The following is a 17,447-nucleotide window of genomic DNA, read 5'->3' as shown; positions in this document are numbered from 1 at the left end:
TAGCAGCTATATATAATGTCATGTATCAAGACCTTGGCACCACTTGTCTCTTCCAGATTATTAGGACCGCAAGCAAGTTTGATGGTGGGTTCTCATTCAAAGAAAGTAAACTGACTCAGGTGCATAGCATATAAAATTAATTGTATGAACAACTGATTCCTAAAACAGCAATACATTTACATTATCAGCAGTAAACTAACTGTAAAAAGCTTAATTGATTTGCATGTATACCAAAAACAAGAAATTAATCCAATGAATATATAATCCTTATCAGATTTCTAGCTAAGGAGAAAAGAGACTACACATATTATCTATCTGGTTTTAGAATTTTGTCTGCACCATTCTTATATCATAATTACTCTAATTAATATTTGTTTGTTTGTTTTGTTTACATTAATTAAGATATATAATGTCATTACTCTTCAAGATTCTCTACTTGCCTTTATTCTAACTTTTGTCTTTCTTTTCACTATTCACTAATTCTGGATTTATCCATCAAATTACCCGTCCACTCCTTTTCTTTGGATTATAGTACAGATGCTAATTCCTTCTTTTCTTCCTCAACACCCAATTTATAATTAATTAATCTGAATTAGATTAATTAGAAACATAACAAAAGCCAATCCCTAGAGACATCCTATGATTATTTGCCTTTTTTAGACTTTTATGGGGACAAATACTGTCATTTTTTCATTTCTAATTTATAATTAAACAATTTCTGCAAACACCACCACCACATTCATAGCATCTTTTCTTCCTATTAATAAATAAATTACATTCATCTGCAATTCAATAATGGACCCTTTAATTTAATACTAATTTATTTTAATCCATTGTTTCAAACCAATAACTGCATTTTCATTATCAAATAAAAAACTTAATTTTATGTTATAAAACAAAAGAAACTCACCAAACAGATCAGAGAATCCATAATTGGACACTAGATCAATAATGTATAACCATATAGGATTTCTAACTAAGAGGGAAAGATTAATAAAGACATACCAGGCGCTCCATAGTTTCAGCAGAAGAGACTGACCCTCCTATGTGCGTTGCTGCAGCAGGCTGTGTCACATCTCCCTTATGTCTATTTAGTTGGTTCTGCCTACATCTTTTTTCGAAGTCTTCAGTTCCCCATGCATCAGTCCATGCTTTCCATATTTCATCGCTCACAAACTTAGGTCGTTGATTCTTGAGTCTCATTTTACTAAAATAATTAGAATATCTCTTCTGAATCCTCTTTATGAAAGCATTATAAACTTGGTTGTCATTGTATATATTCTTGTCCCAAGTGCAACGTTTCTGCACAAACATGTAATAAATATAATATATGCTAATAGATCTTCAAATAGTACATTGGAAAAAACAAACAAAAAAAAAGAATTTACTTGAAACTCTTCCCAATACAGTTCCACAATATTTGGAGGAACGGTCTTCCAAGAGTATCCCACCGCTTGAGTATGCATCATAAAAGCATCTTTATTTTTCTTTGATGCTTTATGTGAAGGTTGCAAGCTGAAATAGAAAAAATATACACTAGTAATAATATTACAATAAACAAATAATCGAACCTATAATGATATTTCACTTACTTGCCTCCCGCATCAACTTTAACTACTAATTTGCCCTCATTTCCTGCTCCTCCAAGATCTTGAACTTGATCAGGCAATTCATTGTTTTGTACGCCTTGATGCAAATTAGGTGGTTCACCTACATAGAAGCATCAAAATCATGTAAGAAGGCATAGAAAGTGCAACTGAAGATACTCTAAGAACAATGACTGTAACAACTAGCCTGCTGTAAGGTAGTTGAAAAAACAGTAACAGTCTTAACTGTTATAAAAGGAAGATTGTAAGGTTGAAAAAAAACAGAAACAAAATGATTTCAACTACATCCAGCAAGAAGATATGAAGTTATCAAATCTGAAAAAAGGATAAGTTAAATCCTCGTATATCAAAGAAATTAATTTTAAAAGAAGGCATAGAAGCATCAAAATAGGTGGTTCACCTACATAGAAGCATCAAAATCATGTAAGAAGGCATAGAAAATGCATCTGAAGATACTCTAAGAACAATGACTACGTATCTGATAATAGTAAACAAATACAATAGCAGAGAGGCCAATGATGTTCAATGATTAATTTTTATGTTCAACCAATTTTGTTTACTATTTTCATTCAAAGGCAAGAATAGCAAGGCACATAACATAAACCAAAGTAAAATTGCCATAAATAAACTTACCATTATGAATTGGTTGTACTAGGGGCACATGAGCAACAAGTGGAGGTGCTGGAATTGCAGGAGCAGAAGTAGAACGGTTCCTAACGTTTGAAGCAGCTGTAGATAGGTTCCTATTTGATGGAGCAGAAGCAGACTGATTCCTATTTGATGGAGCAGAACCAGACTGATGCATATTTGATGGAGCCGAACCAGACTGATGCCTGATTATTGGATCAGATTGGGCACTGTTTGTTGGGGAGGCATAAGTAGAAGATGGACTTTGAGCTAATGACAAATCATATAATGATTAGCAGCAATAAAAAAAATTGAAATTTTATGAAAATAGGAGCACTTACATGTTCCGGAAGAGCTACCAGGATCCCTTGTAGCATCCACACCTTGTGTCAACCAATCAGGTAGTACCATATGACGAAATAAAGGTGGTAAACGCGTTGTCTGATTCCGAGACGATGTCTGATTCTGAGACGATCCAGGGCTATGGTCATTCGAACTCTCACCTTGAGAATGTGATGATCCATGATCTGACATCCTGTATAGATAGGTGTATAACATACAGAACAAGTACACATCAACATTAAATATAAATTGTAATGAATTAATCAACTAATTGTAAGGAAATGAGATGAAAACAGCAAGCAAAAGCAATTAACTTCAAAAGTTAGGAAGTAAATTCATTGTTTTTGTTACATCTTATCAGCAACAAGAATTGGATATGAGAAAGGCTAAAAAGCAAGTAAGGAAATCAATTGCTCCAGAAAATCTGTACAAGTAAAATTAAGGGTGAGTTACATATAACTCACAATTACTTAAAATAAATATATTTATCTCACACTGATGATATTAAGTCTTATTATGTCAAGCAATCTTAAACCTATTCTCAAAATGTCAAATAGGCATACATGCCACACATCCCACAGAAATAGGCATACATTCTGGAACAAAAACTACAAGTGCTGCGTTTCAAGGATAGATAGACAGAAAACGTTATTTGTTTCTGTAACTGTAACTAGCCCATTCATCCATTCTTCCTTTCATTGACACTTCCGAATTAATTTCATTCACCTGATTGTTAAGAAACTCTACTAAATTTCAGATTCATAGATAAAATTCACGATTAAACAATGTGACACCATGTCAAGAATAATTGGAAGATACTATTCAACCTTTTCATAATATGAGTTTGTTGTTCTAATATAACAGTGCCCACTCTAATTTCTTATATTAGGAATTCTCATATTCCAACCAACCAAATTAAACATTTGTGGAAGCTTTAAAGTTTCATACATATTCTTATCCATTAAATTTAAAGGTTGAACCTTGAGCTGTAAATCTTTTTTATATATTTGGTGTGTTCTTTGTTGCTAAAGCCTTTTGTTCCAGATTTCCAATCTTGATGCCATTTTCTTTTTCGTTCTCCATCTTGTTTACATCAACTAAATTGCAGATAAGGAATAAAAAATTTTCATTTACAAGCTTTGTTTAAGAAAATGAACTGCTCCAAAATGGTTTTATCTTTGGTCTACATGAATTAATTACCAACTGAAACAATGAAACACATTGTACAGAAAAGCAAACAAATGTAAGCATGTAGTTATATGGAGAAAGCCATAGATCGGAACAATAGAAAGAGAACATGAAGAAAAACAGAATGACAAATGATATAAAAAAACGAAATCAGAAAATGAAGAAATTAGGAAACAAGAAAATAAAATAAGAAGTTACCTCGATTGAACTCGACTGAAATCAAATGGAGAAACAAAGAGACAGAAAAACCCTTCGATTGAAGCTAGAGAGACAGAAAAATCCTTCCATTGAAACCGACTGAAATCAAATGGAGAAACAGAGAGACAGAACCCTTCGATTGAAGCTAGAGAGACAGAAAAATCCTTCGATTGAAATCGATTGAACTTCGGCTGAAATCTTTCTCTGGTTTAGTTGTCGATGGAGAAAGAGAGAGACAGAACCCTTCGATTGAAGCTAGAGAGACAGAAAAATCCTTCGATTGAAACCGATTGAACTTCGGCTGATATCTTTCTCTGGTTTAGGATTCCTTGATTTTTCTCATCTCTGCTAGGTTACGGGATTGGGAGAGAAAGACAGGGGGAAAGTGAATAAGAAAGAGGGGGAAGTGAAAAGATCCCGCTTCAATTTCGAGGTATAAGAAAGAGGGGGAAGTGAAAAGATCCCGCTTCAATTTCGGGAGTGAAAATAAAATTCTTATTTTTTATTTTTTATTATTTTTAAGGCTGAAAAATATTGGCTTGTAAAAAGTAGCGGAAATTATCCGCTACTATTCCGCTACTGCTAACAAATAATAGCAGCGCAACACTTTTTCGCTGCTATTCCCCTGCTGATCATCTAATATAGCAGCGGAATAGGAACCGCTGCTATTCCGCTACGGAGTATCCAATATTAGCAGCGGAATAATGTCCGCTGCTGACTTCCGCTGTATTATGCTGTTTTCTTGTAGTGGATGAAAATCAATTGATCAAACGAAGCCGTAGAGAAATCTCGTCCTCGAACTAGGGGTGTCGAATTTTCTCTCTCTTGGACTAGGTGAATTTCGAAAATCACAAGTAGGGTATGGCTTGCTTGGATTTCAAAAATCTCAAGGAAGGGGTATTTATAATCTCTTGTATCTGATCCCTAGTTAGATAGAATTAGGTTACTGAATAGGAATTCCATTCGGAATAGAATTCCTAATTATTATCTCACTATATATCTAATATATTAAGGATAATAATAATAACCTTATTGGATAATAATAGGAGTATATTAATCTAATTAAAACTCCTAACTTAATTATCTTTTAATTAATTTAATTCATATTCCTAATCTAATTAGGATTAACAAAATCAAATTAATTATTCATGTATATCACTACATGAATTTCGACCCCTTTATGTCCATGGGCCTTATTGGGCTCAATTGGGCTTCTATCAATTAATTAACATCTATATCTCTTTTAGGTTCCAAGTCTTATGTGTGATCCATTAGGTTCTTATTGCTTCTAGCCGTATGCAACGTTATTAAATTAATTTTCAAAGAATTATATTTAATCTTTGCATAACGGAATGATGTACAGAGTATGTGATTAGCAAGTCCGTAATCATTCCCCCAGAGCTATAAGAAGACAGGTTGATTATGTCGTTAACATTTCCGTATTAGTTACAGTATAATTCGATCCTTTATCAACTACATCCTTGAACTGAATCTTATGACTATGGGTGATATCAAGTCACATATAGCGAGACGTTCGTTTTACTTGTACAGGCCGAGTCAACTCAAAAAGATAGGTTAAGTGAAATCTGTATTTCTTACTCCTAAGCTATCACCTTGCAAGGATTTAGAGTCGAGTCTTCCACAAGCGATCCATGGATGTATCTCCCATTTATCGGGAGTGATAAATGCTCAATCCAATATATAACGACTCCGCAATTACTTCCTGTGATACCCAATGTCTACTATTCACACCCCAGAGTCATCTCTGTTAAGGATCGTGTTACACCAGAGTCAAAGCATCACATTCCGTAATCCAGAATACCAATTAATATTCCTTTGAGTCTGAGGATTAGTTATACCTAATAATACCAATGAGATGAACAGGTGACAAGGATGAATCTACCCATTCTATTATCTCAAATCGGATCCCCAATCCTAATGAACAACGTTTCATCGGATCTATGTAACTGTCCAGATATCTGTATATATGAAGCTTGTGAGATCAGCTTTCTGTCGGACAGAAGACATTGTTACATACAAGTCTCAACAGTGATATGTCAATCCCAAACATATCACTTGACTTGGGTGGTTTTAAGTTTATCAGTTTACTATAAAGTTGTGTCTCACTTCATGCTTGTATGAACACTTTATAATCACTTTAAATAAACTTACGGATTTCCTTTTATTAGACTTTATTTAGTGCTTAAAAGGGATTGCCTTTATATAGTTATAAAACATATATCTCATTAAACAAATGATATAAAGAACAATTCATTTACATTAAGTTTGTATCCTAGAAGAATTGCCTATAGGACACTAAACCCCAACATACTCCCACTTGGACTAAAGCCAATTGTTTCTAAAAATTATCCCAGTAGAAATTAAATGACGATCATGTATTCTCTGGGTTAAAGGCTTTGTCAACGGATCTGCAACGTTGTCCTCTGTAGGTACTCTTTCTATTCTCACATCTCCTCTAGCCACAATCTCTCTAATGATGTGGTATCGCTTAAGGTAATGCTTGGATGCATTATGAGACCCGTGGTTCCTTTGCTTGCGTAATGGCTCCATTGTTATCACAGTACAGTGTAATGGGATTGACAATGTCAGGCACCACACCTAGTTCTGTAATGAACTTTCTAATCCAAACCGCTTCCTTTGCTGCTTCCGCAGCTGCGATATACTCTGACTCGATCGTAGAGAAAGCTACGCTTCCCTGCTTGGAACTCTTCTAACTGACCGCGCCCCATTCAAGATAAACAGGTATCCTGATTGGGATTTATAATCATTCTCATCTGTGAGATGACTTGCGTCTGAAAATCCTTCTATTTTCAGATCACCTTCTCCGTACACTAGGAACATATCTTTAGTTCTTCTCAAGTACTTAAGAATGTTCTTGACGGTAATCCAATGCTCGTCTCCCGGATTCCCTTGGTAACGACTCGTTACAGATAACGCGAACACTACATCAGGTCTAGTGCATAGCATAGCATATATAATCGAACCGATTGCGCTGGCATACGGGACTACAGCCATGCGTCGTTTATCATCATCGGTTTTAGGACATTGATGATTGTTTAACTTTACTCCATGTAACATGGGTAAGTTACCTCGTTTTGATTCAAGCATGCTAAACCGATTCAGCACCTTTTCAATGTATGTAGCCTGTGAAAGACCAAGCAATCTTCTCGATCTATCTCTATAGATCTTTATACCAAGTATATAAGCTGCTTCACCAAGGTCTTTCATTGAGAAGTTACCAGATAACCATACTTTCACTGACTGTAAGAGAGCAACGTCATTTCCCATTAATAATATATCATCCACATATAGTATGAGAAATGCTATAGAGCTCCCACTTGCTTTCTTGTAAATGCAAGCTTCTTCGCAATTTTGTTCAAAACCAAATTGTTTTATGGTTTCGTCAAAACGCTTATTCCAGCTTCTAGATGCTTGCTTGAGTCCATAAATGGATCTCTGAAGTTTGCAAACTTTATTTGCATCCTTCGATATGAAACCTTCAGGCTGCATCATATATACATCCTCAAGCAGGTTTCCGTTTAGGAAAGCTGTTTTCACATCCATTTGCCAAATCTCATAATCGTAGTGAGCGGCAATTGCAAGCATGATTCTGATTGATTTGGACATAGCCACATGAGAGAAAGTTTCGTCATAATCAATTCATTGCTTCTGACGATATCCTTTCGCTACTAACCTAGCTTTGTAGGTGCTAACCTTTCCATCCATGTCTGTCTTCTTTTTGAAGATCCACCTGCACCTAATGGGTATTATCCCTTCGGGTGGATCAACCAAAGTCCACACTTGGTTAGTATACATGGAATCCATTTCAGAATCTATGGCCTCAAGCCATGCTTTAGAATCTGGACTAGTAAGAGCCTCTTCGTAGTTTTCGGGTTCGTCGTCTAACACGGGAACCTCATTATCATCTCCCACTAGAAAACCATATCTAACTGGGAGTTCACGAACTCTTCGTGATCTATGAATAGGTGGCACTGGAGTCTCATCTAATGGGACTCCTTCGGGTACCTCAACCGCCTCTGTTGTTTCAGTCGGTGTTTCTTCTTTTTGAACTTCGTCAAGTTCAATCATGCTTCCCTTTTGTGTTTCTTCGAGAAACTCTTTCTCTAAGAAGGTTGCGTGCTTGGATACGATTACTTTCTGATCATCTGGATGATAGAAGTAATATCCCATAGTTTCCTTAGGGTATCCAATGAAGAAACATTTATCAGATTTCGAATCTAATTTGTCGGACGCAATGCGTTTGACAAAGGCTGAACAACCCCATACTCTCATAAATGAAAACACGGGTTTCCTACCAACGAACAATTCATATGGTGTGGAACTAGCGGATTTAGTTGGTACTCGATTTAGGGTGAAGAGGGCAGTTTCTAAGGCATAGCCCCAGAACGTCTTTGGAAGTAAGGCCATGCTCATTATGGATCGTACCATATCTAATAGGGTACGGTTTCTCCTCTCGGACACACCATTGTGTTGTGGTGTATAGGGAGGTGTCCATTGTGAGCATATCCCACATTCAGTTAGATAATTCAGAAAATCATCTGAAAGATATTCGCCACCTCGATCAGATCGAAGCGTCTTTATTTTCTTTCCTAATTGATTTTCTACTTCATTCTTGAAGCATTTGAATTTCTCAAAAGCTTCTGATTTGTGCTTCATCAAGTAGATGTAACCATATCGGGTATGGTCATCTATGAAGCTTATGAAGAATCTGAATCCTCCTCTTGCTTGGACTGACATAGGACCGCATACATCTGAATGAATGAGTCCTAGAGTGTCTGATACACGCTCACCTTTATTGCTAAAGGGTGTCTTTGTCATTTTACCTTTTAAACATGATTCACACGTTTCCAATTATTCGGGATCGATTGGATCTATAAGCCCATCTGAATGTAGCTTTAGCATGCGTCTCTTGTTTATATGGCCTAAACGACAATGCCACAAGTAAGTTGAATTACCTAGCTTATGTCTTTTGGTATCAATTGCAAAAACAGGAATTTTGACATCTAACACATAAATCCCATTTTGTGATATTCCTGAAAAATAAAAGATCGAATCTTTATAAAAATTGCAACTCTTGTCTTTTATTGAAATATGAAAAGCCGTCGTCAATAAGGCGGATAATAGAAATAATATTTCTAGATATTCCTGGAATATCCTCAGGCTGCATCCGGTATCAAGTACCAAAAGATTCAGACTGTGAAATTTCAATATAAAACATACCAGATGTTGAAGTCCCAGCTTCTTCCCCTTTTGAGGAAGGCTAGGTACACCAACTGTTTCTTTTCCAATGCCCATCTTTACCACAGAAGTGGCACTCTCCTTTGGGCTTCTTCACTTCCTTTCCCTTAGCTTTGTAGGGCACGGCTTTCTTACCTTTCTTGGGATAATTAGGATTGGGATAGCTCCCTTTCCTTTTCTTTGATCCCTCAATGATAAGAGCCGGTATGGCTTTGTCTTTCTTCATATTGGGCTCAACTGACTTGAGCATATTTGCAAGCTCTTCAAGAGAGGTTTGCAAGTCATTCATCTGATAGTTCATAATGAACTGTGAATAACTTTCTGGGAGGGATTGAAGAATTAAGTCTATACTTAATTCGTTATCCATCGCAAATCCAATACTAGAAAGTTTGGTAATGTAGCCAATCATCTTGACACAATGTGCCATGACAGATGTGCCCTCTTGCATCCTACTACGATATAGCAACTTGGATATCTCGTAGCGTTCGCACCTGGTTTGTTTCCCAAACAATTCCTTTAGGTGCATGATGATGGAATAGGCATCCATTTCCTCATGTTGCCTTTGTAATTCCGGTGTCATCGATGCAAGTATGATGCATCCGGCATGATCATCATCAGCCTTATGCTTCTGGTAAGCATCAATTTCCTCAATGGGAGCATCATCAGTAGGGAGAGGGGGTATCGATGTATCAAGTACATACCCTATTTTATCGAACTTCAAAACAATTTTGAGGTTACGAAACCAGTCGGTGAAGTTTGAACCATTCAATTTGTTATCGGTAAGAATGTTTTGCAGATTGGTTTTAGTCATGATTATAAGAGTGGGTTTAATTAAACCTGAGAGTGAGAAAGAGTAAACGTATGTCATTCATTTGCTTAAAGTATATCAATCTAAAATTATAGGCCTTTTAGTTTATTTTAGATTGCTCCCACTATTTTGCCAAATTAATAGCCCTCCATATTAATTCGAAGAATTTCACAAATCCTTTAGTGAGCTAGGATCCTAACTCCTGAGATTTCGCCTTGAGTTTACTCAACAAGCTAGTCTCATTCATTAGGTAGATTCATGTAATCAATCACATCTTTAATGTGATTCCTAGGTTATTGGGTTACTAACCACATTAGCAACTAATATGCTATTCATATTAATCCCAACCGTCTTGCCCATTAGTTTATGACAACATGAGTTTACTCATCCAATTATCATAATCTAATTTAAGTATTACCCCATATTCATGAAAAATGATTTTTGATGATTCAGGTGTTACCGAAAGGACCCCGAGCTTGAGTTTACTTAACTACCCAAAGGCCCTCAGCACTGCCGGCTGAATTATAATATTAGGGAGGGGCAACCGATTTTAATAACTTGTTTATTTACTTAACTTTTTAATGAGGGATTTTATTTTAGGTCTCATAATCTAACTTAGTCTTGATTTGCTTTAGCATACATCAGACACATACATTCACATACATTGGCGTTATGGACATATCATCTAAATTATTCCGTCGAGCCAGAGACGGAATAAAAGGGCAAACCTAAGGAAATACTAACTATTACATATTTCTCTTTAGGTCCTCCGTCTTCTCCATGGCGCCTTGAAATTACATATTAATTTCTATACTACTAAAGAAAACTTCAATTGAATTGAAGGGAATCAGATGAGAGGAGAAATTACAATAGATAGTAGAAAGGCAGGACTCGCATGCCCTATTTCAAAGATACCAAAAGACTAAAGAGGGTCCAAATATGTCCATAACTCCAAACATGCATAGACTCAATTAAATAAATTTAATTGGTTGATTACATAACTATCTTATGTAATATTTATGTTAATCACATTAACTTATCAATTAACTTTCATCCAATTTTTACTTCTAATAGTTTTCGTATCTTTTATATTGATCTTTCGATTAATATAACTATACAAAACTTTAATTATGCACGTCCCAATTATTTTGATTTTAATTCATTTAACATTTTGATTTACAAATTGGTAAAACAAACTTTTAAACAAATTTTCATTCGATAATCAAAACAGAAAACTATCAATTTTCTGAAACATATATATTTAAATATAAAAACGATTTTAAATATATATATATATATATATCAGTTCTAAAATGGTTTTAAAACGATTTTCAGAAAATAGGAAAAACTACTATAGATTTCCGTTTTATCTTTAGAATTAATAAAACTGATTTTATCAATCTAACTATAAAACTAATAGATTTCGTTATAATGATTATCAACCAAAATAATTAGGAACATACGCATAATCTCTTTTAATTAACAATTAATTAAAACTTATTTATCTTTAGAATTAATTAATCAAAACAAGTTGTTAATTAATCCTAACTATAAATATTTATTCAATCCTATTAAAAAACTTCTAAATTTTCATATATAAAATAACGGATTTAACGATGGCTCTGATACCACTGTTGGAAATTAGGCTAAGATATAGCAGCGGAAATATAAAAATTTTAACCTATTTCCATTTAACCACAAGATCCGTTAACCGTTATTTCATATAAAGAAGGATAAGAAGAAATACCTTTTAGAAGTTCTATCTACCGTTGCAAACGAAGTGCCCACAACTTCAAAAGAGATAGAAACTGTCTACCAATCTGCCCCTATCCGAAACAGACCTTCCAGACCTCTGAACGACAATCCCTTCGGTGGAAACGTGGAAGAATATGTCTAGAAGCTCCTGTCCAAAAATCGCGACGATCCGACGGTTCAATCTCTCGGAATCCGCGAAATCGTGAACTGACCTGATGTAGAAGTAGTAAAATGAATTTCTCCCTTTTGTTTGTTTTTCTTCTTCGAGTTCCCAAACACGAAATAAAACACGGGAAGATTAATTTAGAATCAACCGTTGAATAGCAACCAAAGTAGATTGCCTCTAATTAATCAACACAAGATCAAGGATAAAAGAAATATATGAAAATCATTTGATCAAACGAAGCCGTAGAGAAATCTCGTCCTCGAACTAGGGGTGTCGAATTTTCTCTCTCTTGGACTAGGTGAATTTCGAAAATCACAAGTAGGGTATGGCTTGCTTGGATTTCGAAAATCTCAAGGAAGGGGTTGTTAGACAAGGTGTCAAATGGCCTCGCCCGGGCAGACCGGGGGGTGGACACCTCATGGCGACGTAAGCGGTGTTTGGCACCGAAAGCAACCAATTGTGGAATCAAGCTGCTCGGCAGGACCGGAGCTCGGAGTATGGAAGATTCTCCACCTACGAATGGGAAAATGAACACCGATCCCTTGCGGGAGACCGGTGAGGGTTCGGGAAACTTAGGTACGAGCCGAGAAGGCTAGCTCCTTTCCGGAGAAAGGCTACTAGGCACCCCGACATCGCCCGGTTATGAACCACCGGCCTCCTACTCAGCGTGTTAGGCGATAACGGACTAATCGCATATTTCTTTAAGTTTAAAATTCATTTGAAACCTTTTCTTTCTCGCTTTGAAAACCGTTTTGATCATGTTATTCGAAAGCCATTTTAGTAAAGAATCACCCATTTTGCATAAGTTTAAAGTATATAGGAGAGAGAGGGGGAGAAGAAAGGATTGATTTATTCACAATGTGATTTTATGCTTTAGACTATACACTAACTCTAAGCTAATCTCATTCCCCAAAAAACGAGTTTATTTACATGGTTCGTACCTTAATCGTCGTTGGAACGATTTAGACACGTTTCAAAACCCCGTTAATGACGTTCACTCGAATCGCCGTTGGAACGACTCGAGCGTTTGAAAACGTTGAGCAAATGTTTTTAATCTAAAAGCGTGGTTAAGCATACAAGTCAATTTATTTTGTACAAAAACCATTTAGTTAGGAAAACGATTCAAAACTTCATTATTCACAAAGGCAATTTTAATTACAAGGTTCGCTTAATCCGTCGTTGGAACGAATTAAGGTTTCAACACGTGATATTTTAGAAACGGTTTAAAAAAACAACAAGAAAACATTATTTACACTTTGGGAATATCTAGAAAAGCTTTAATTTACACAAACAAGCTAAACTCCCTTTTTTGTGGTTTATTTTTCCCTTTTTCACTCCATTATCCTTCATGTGAATAAAATGACAAGTAATGAATTGAATCTAAATTCACGCAATCAAAACATTTTCCCAAATAATATATACATATAAGAAATTTGAAAAGAAAAGAAGAAAAGTATATATATACATATTTTTGATAGAAATGATACTATACATATATACTTAAAAGAAAGGGTAAATAATAAATACCATAATCAATGGATAGAAATGATAATTATATTCACAAATAATAAGAAATTAGCTTTTTAACCCCAAAACTATTATGATAAGTATATATAGAAAATAACCTTCTAATAACCCCCAAAATGTCAAAATGTGCATAGTTTAAAGGAATAGAAAAATATGTACATATACATATACTTTCATTAAACCAAATTAATGAAAAATAATATCTAAACATATTAAATAAATATATATACAAAATATTTAAAAATAGCTTGAAAGTATATGTTACATAATTATACATATATATATATAAAGGACCCAAAGTCTAAAAGTTGAGAAAGAAGGACCAAAACAACATTTTTTACCTTTCAGCAGCTTTATCGACGGAAAATCCGTCTGTAAACAGCCTTTAGTGACAGAAAACGGAAAATTACAGAATTAGTCCAACAGTTTCCAGATTTATTCAAAAGCTTTAGGCTGAAAAATATTGGCTTGTAAAAAGTAGCGTAAATTATCCGCTACTATTCCGCTACTGCTAACAAATAATAGAAGCGCAACACTTTTTCGCTGCTATTCCCCTGCTGATCATCCAATATAGCAGCGGAATAGGAACCGCTGCTATTCTGCTACGGAGTATCCAATATTAGCATCGGAATAATGTCCGCTGCTGACTTCCGCTGCTAGTATGTTGTTTTCTTGTAGTGGATGAAAATCAATTGATCAAACGAAGCCGTAGAGAAATCTCGTCCTCGAACTAGGGGTGTCGAATTTTCTCTCTCTTGGACTAGGTGAATTTCGAAAATCACAAGTAGGGTATGGCTTGCTTGGATTTCGAAAATCTCAAGGAAGGGGTATTTATAATCTCTTGTATCTAATCCCTAGTTAGATAGAATTAGGTTACTGAATAGGAATTCCATTCGGAATAGAATTCCTAATTATTATCTCACTATATATCTAATATATTAAGGATAATAATAATAACTTTATTGGATAATAATAGGAGTATATTAATCTAATTAAAACTCCTAACTTAATTATCTCTTAATTAATTTAATTCATATTCCTAATCTAATTAGGATTAACAAAATCAAATTAATTATTCATGTATATCACTACATGAATTTCGACCCCTTTATGTCCATGGGCCTTATTGGGCTCAATTGGGCTTCTATCAATTAATTAACATCTATATCTCTTTTAGGTTCCAAGTCTTATGTGTGATCCATTAGGTTCTTATTGCTTCTAGCCATATGCAACGTTATTAAATTAATTTTCAAAGAATTATATTTAATCTTTGCATAACGGAATGATGTACAGAGTATGTGATTAGCAAGTCCGTAATCATTCCCCCAGAGCTATAAGAAGACAGGTTGATTCTGTCGTTAACCTTTCCGTATTAGTTACAGTATAATTCGATCCTTTATCAACTACATCCTTGAACTGAATCTTATGACTATGGGTGATGTCAAGTCACATATAGCGAGACGTTCGTTTTACTTGTACAGGCCGAGTCAACTCAAAAAGATAGGTTAAGTGAAATATGTATTTCTTACTCCTTAGCTATCACCTTGCAAGGATTTAGAGTCGAGTCTTCCACAAGCGATCCATGGATGTATCTCCCATTTATCGGGAGTGATAAATGCTCAATCCAATATATAACGACTCCGCAATTACTTCCTGTGATACCCAACATCTACTGTTCACACCCTAGAGTCATCTCTGTTAAGGATCGTGTTACACCAGAGTCAAAGCATCACATTCCGTAATCCAGAATACCAATTAATATTCCTTTGAGTCTGAGGATTAGTTATACCTATTAATACCAATGAGATGAACAGGTGACAAGGATGAATCTACCCGTCCTGTTATCTCAAATCGGATCCCCAATCCTAATGAACAACGTTTCATCGGATCTATGTAACTGTCCAGATATATGTATATATGAAGCTTGTGAGATCAGCTTTATGTCGGACAGAAGACATTGTTACATACAAGTCTCAACAGTGATATGTCAATCCCAAACATATCACTTGACTTGGGGTGGTTTTAAGTTTATCAGTTTACTATAAAGTTTTGTCTCACTTCATGCTTGTATGAACACTTTATAATCACTTTAAATAAACTTACGGATTTCCTTTTATTAGACTTTATTTAGTGCTTAAAAGGGATTGCCTTTATATAGTTATAAAACATATATCTCATTAAACAAATGATATAAAGAACAATTCATTTACATTAAGTTTGTATCCTAGAACAATTGTCTATAAGACACTAAACCCCAACATACCCTTCTCCGGTGACTCTCCTTCATGAGCCGACACGTCCGGCCACCTCCGACCACCTCTTCGACTCTGGTCACCACCATTGGCTTCGTCTCCCCAAGTCTAGCCAACCTGTCAAGTTTATTTCGTATTCCTTAACTTTTTGTTTTCCCCAATGGAGGTTGGTTACTGTTTGTACTGTTTGTGTTTTGTTTTGCTGAAACTTGTTGTGTTGTGGTTTTCTTTGCAAAAATGGCTCAGACAAAGAAAGTTGAATCTAGCAAAAATATGGTCAGTGACATTATTCCCCTAAGATTTCCGATCATAAACTGACAGGTTCCAACTATTTAGATTGGTCTAAAATAATTAAGATATATTTACGCAATATCAAGAAGACTCGTCATTTAACTGACAATACGAAGACAAATAATAAGGATTGGATGGCAGATGGTGACTGTTTATTTTTTGGCATCAAAAACTCTATTGATACGTCTAATGTTGGGATGGTTCGTCATAGTGAGTATGTCAAACAACTTATCGACTACTTGCAAAATATGTATGTTCACTACGCCAAAACCCTCTTCAAACGACGGTTAAAAACCGTCGTCCCGCGAGAGATAAATCTATCACGGGGCTCACTGCCGTCTAGTGCACCTTCAGACGACGGTCAGGTTCTATCATGTTTCGTCATCACACATGATAGTAACCTATTTTCTTACTGTCATCTTTCCCTTGTTACGATGCAACTTATATATTACTGCCGTCACCTTTAATGTCATCACATGACATTCTGACAATTAAAACCGTCAGGTTAACGTGTGGGAAATTGGCATATTTAATTTGAGATGACAGTTTGTATAATAAATTTTGCTATTATAGCCTGTTTAGATGGCACAGGTCTTAATCAACCATGTCAAAGGAGTTTATTTTCATATAACAGAAACATTTTTTTTAATGTCTTTTTATTGCTGTTTAGATGACATTTTTAAAAATTAAAATGTCACTTTATGCCTTCTTCTTCGTTTGAATTTCTGGTTTTTATACCTGAATACAGAAACATTCTAAAATATGAAGATTAAATTCTGTATAACAATGGTTTCAATTTTATTGGAGACCAATACTCATAATATGTTTACATTTGTGCCTAACGGCAATCCATATCTTGAATAACCAATACATTTCTGAATTAAAACACAAAAATAATAACCAATATCTTCCATAAGTCAATCCATATCTTGGAGTAATAATTAGGCCTATAATCCCAAAGGTCTTGCTATCTGCAAAAGCCAAGCAGGCCATTAATATTACACACAACCCTAAACTCAGTAGTAATTACGTGACCCTTCCCCTAACACGGCCTTTCACTTACCACAATCATATCACTATAAATATATGCATCATAATTCAGAATCATACCTTCAACAGCCAGAAAATTTACCAACAATGGATCCCCTTGTTGAAACTCCAGGAGAAATAATTGCTGACTTGAATAAGTTGTACATGGAGAACCCAGAGTGGCTTCTGGCCATCAATGGTACATGTCAATCCATAGTTGTTCTGTAACCCTTCCTGGTTTCTTTTATGTATTTCTAATGATTCTTCTTGGATGATAACGTACAGGTCCTCTCGATGGTAACTTCTTCAAATGGTCGATCAAAATGAAAGGCCCCCAATACACCCCATATGAAAGGGGTGTATTTGAAATCAGAATC

This window comes from Euphorbia lathyris, chromosome 3, assembly GCF_963576675.1.
Source record: "Euphorbia lathyris chromosome 3, ddEupLath1.1, whole genome shotgun sequence".
NCBI lineage: Eukaryota > Viridiplantae > Streptophyta > Magnoliopsida > Malpighiales > Euphorbiaceae > Euphorbia > Euphorbia lathyris.
The sequence above is the reverse complement of the archived record's forward strand: the minus strand, read 5'-3'. Positions refer to the sequence as shown.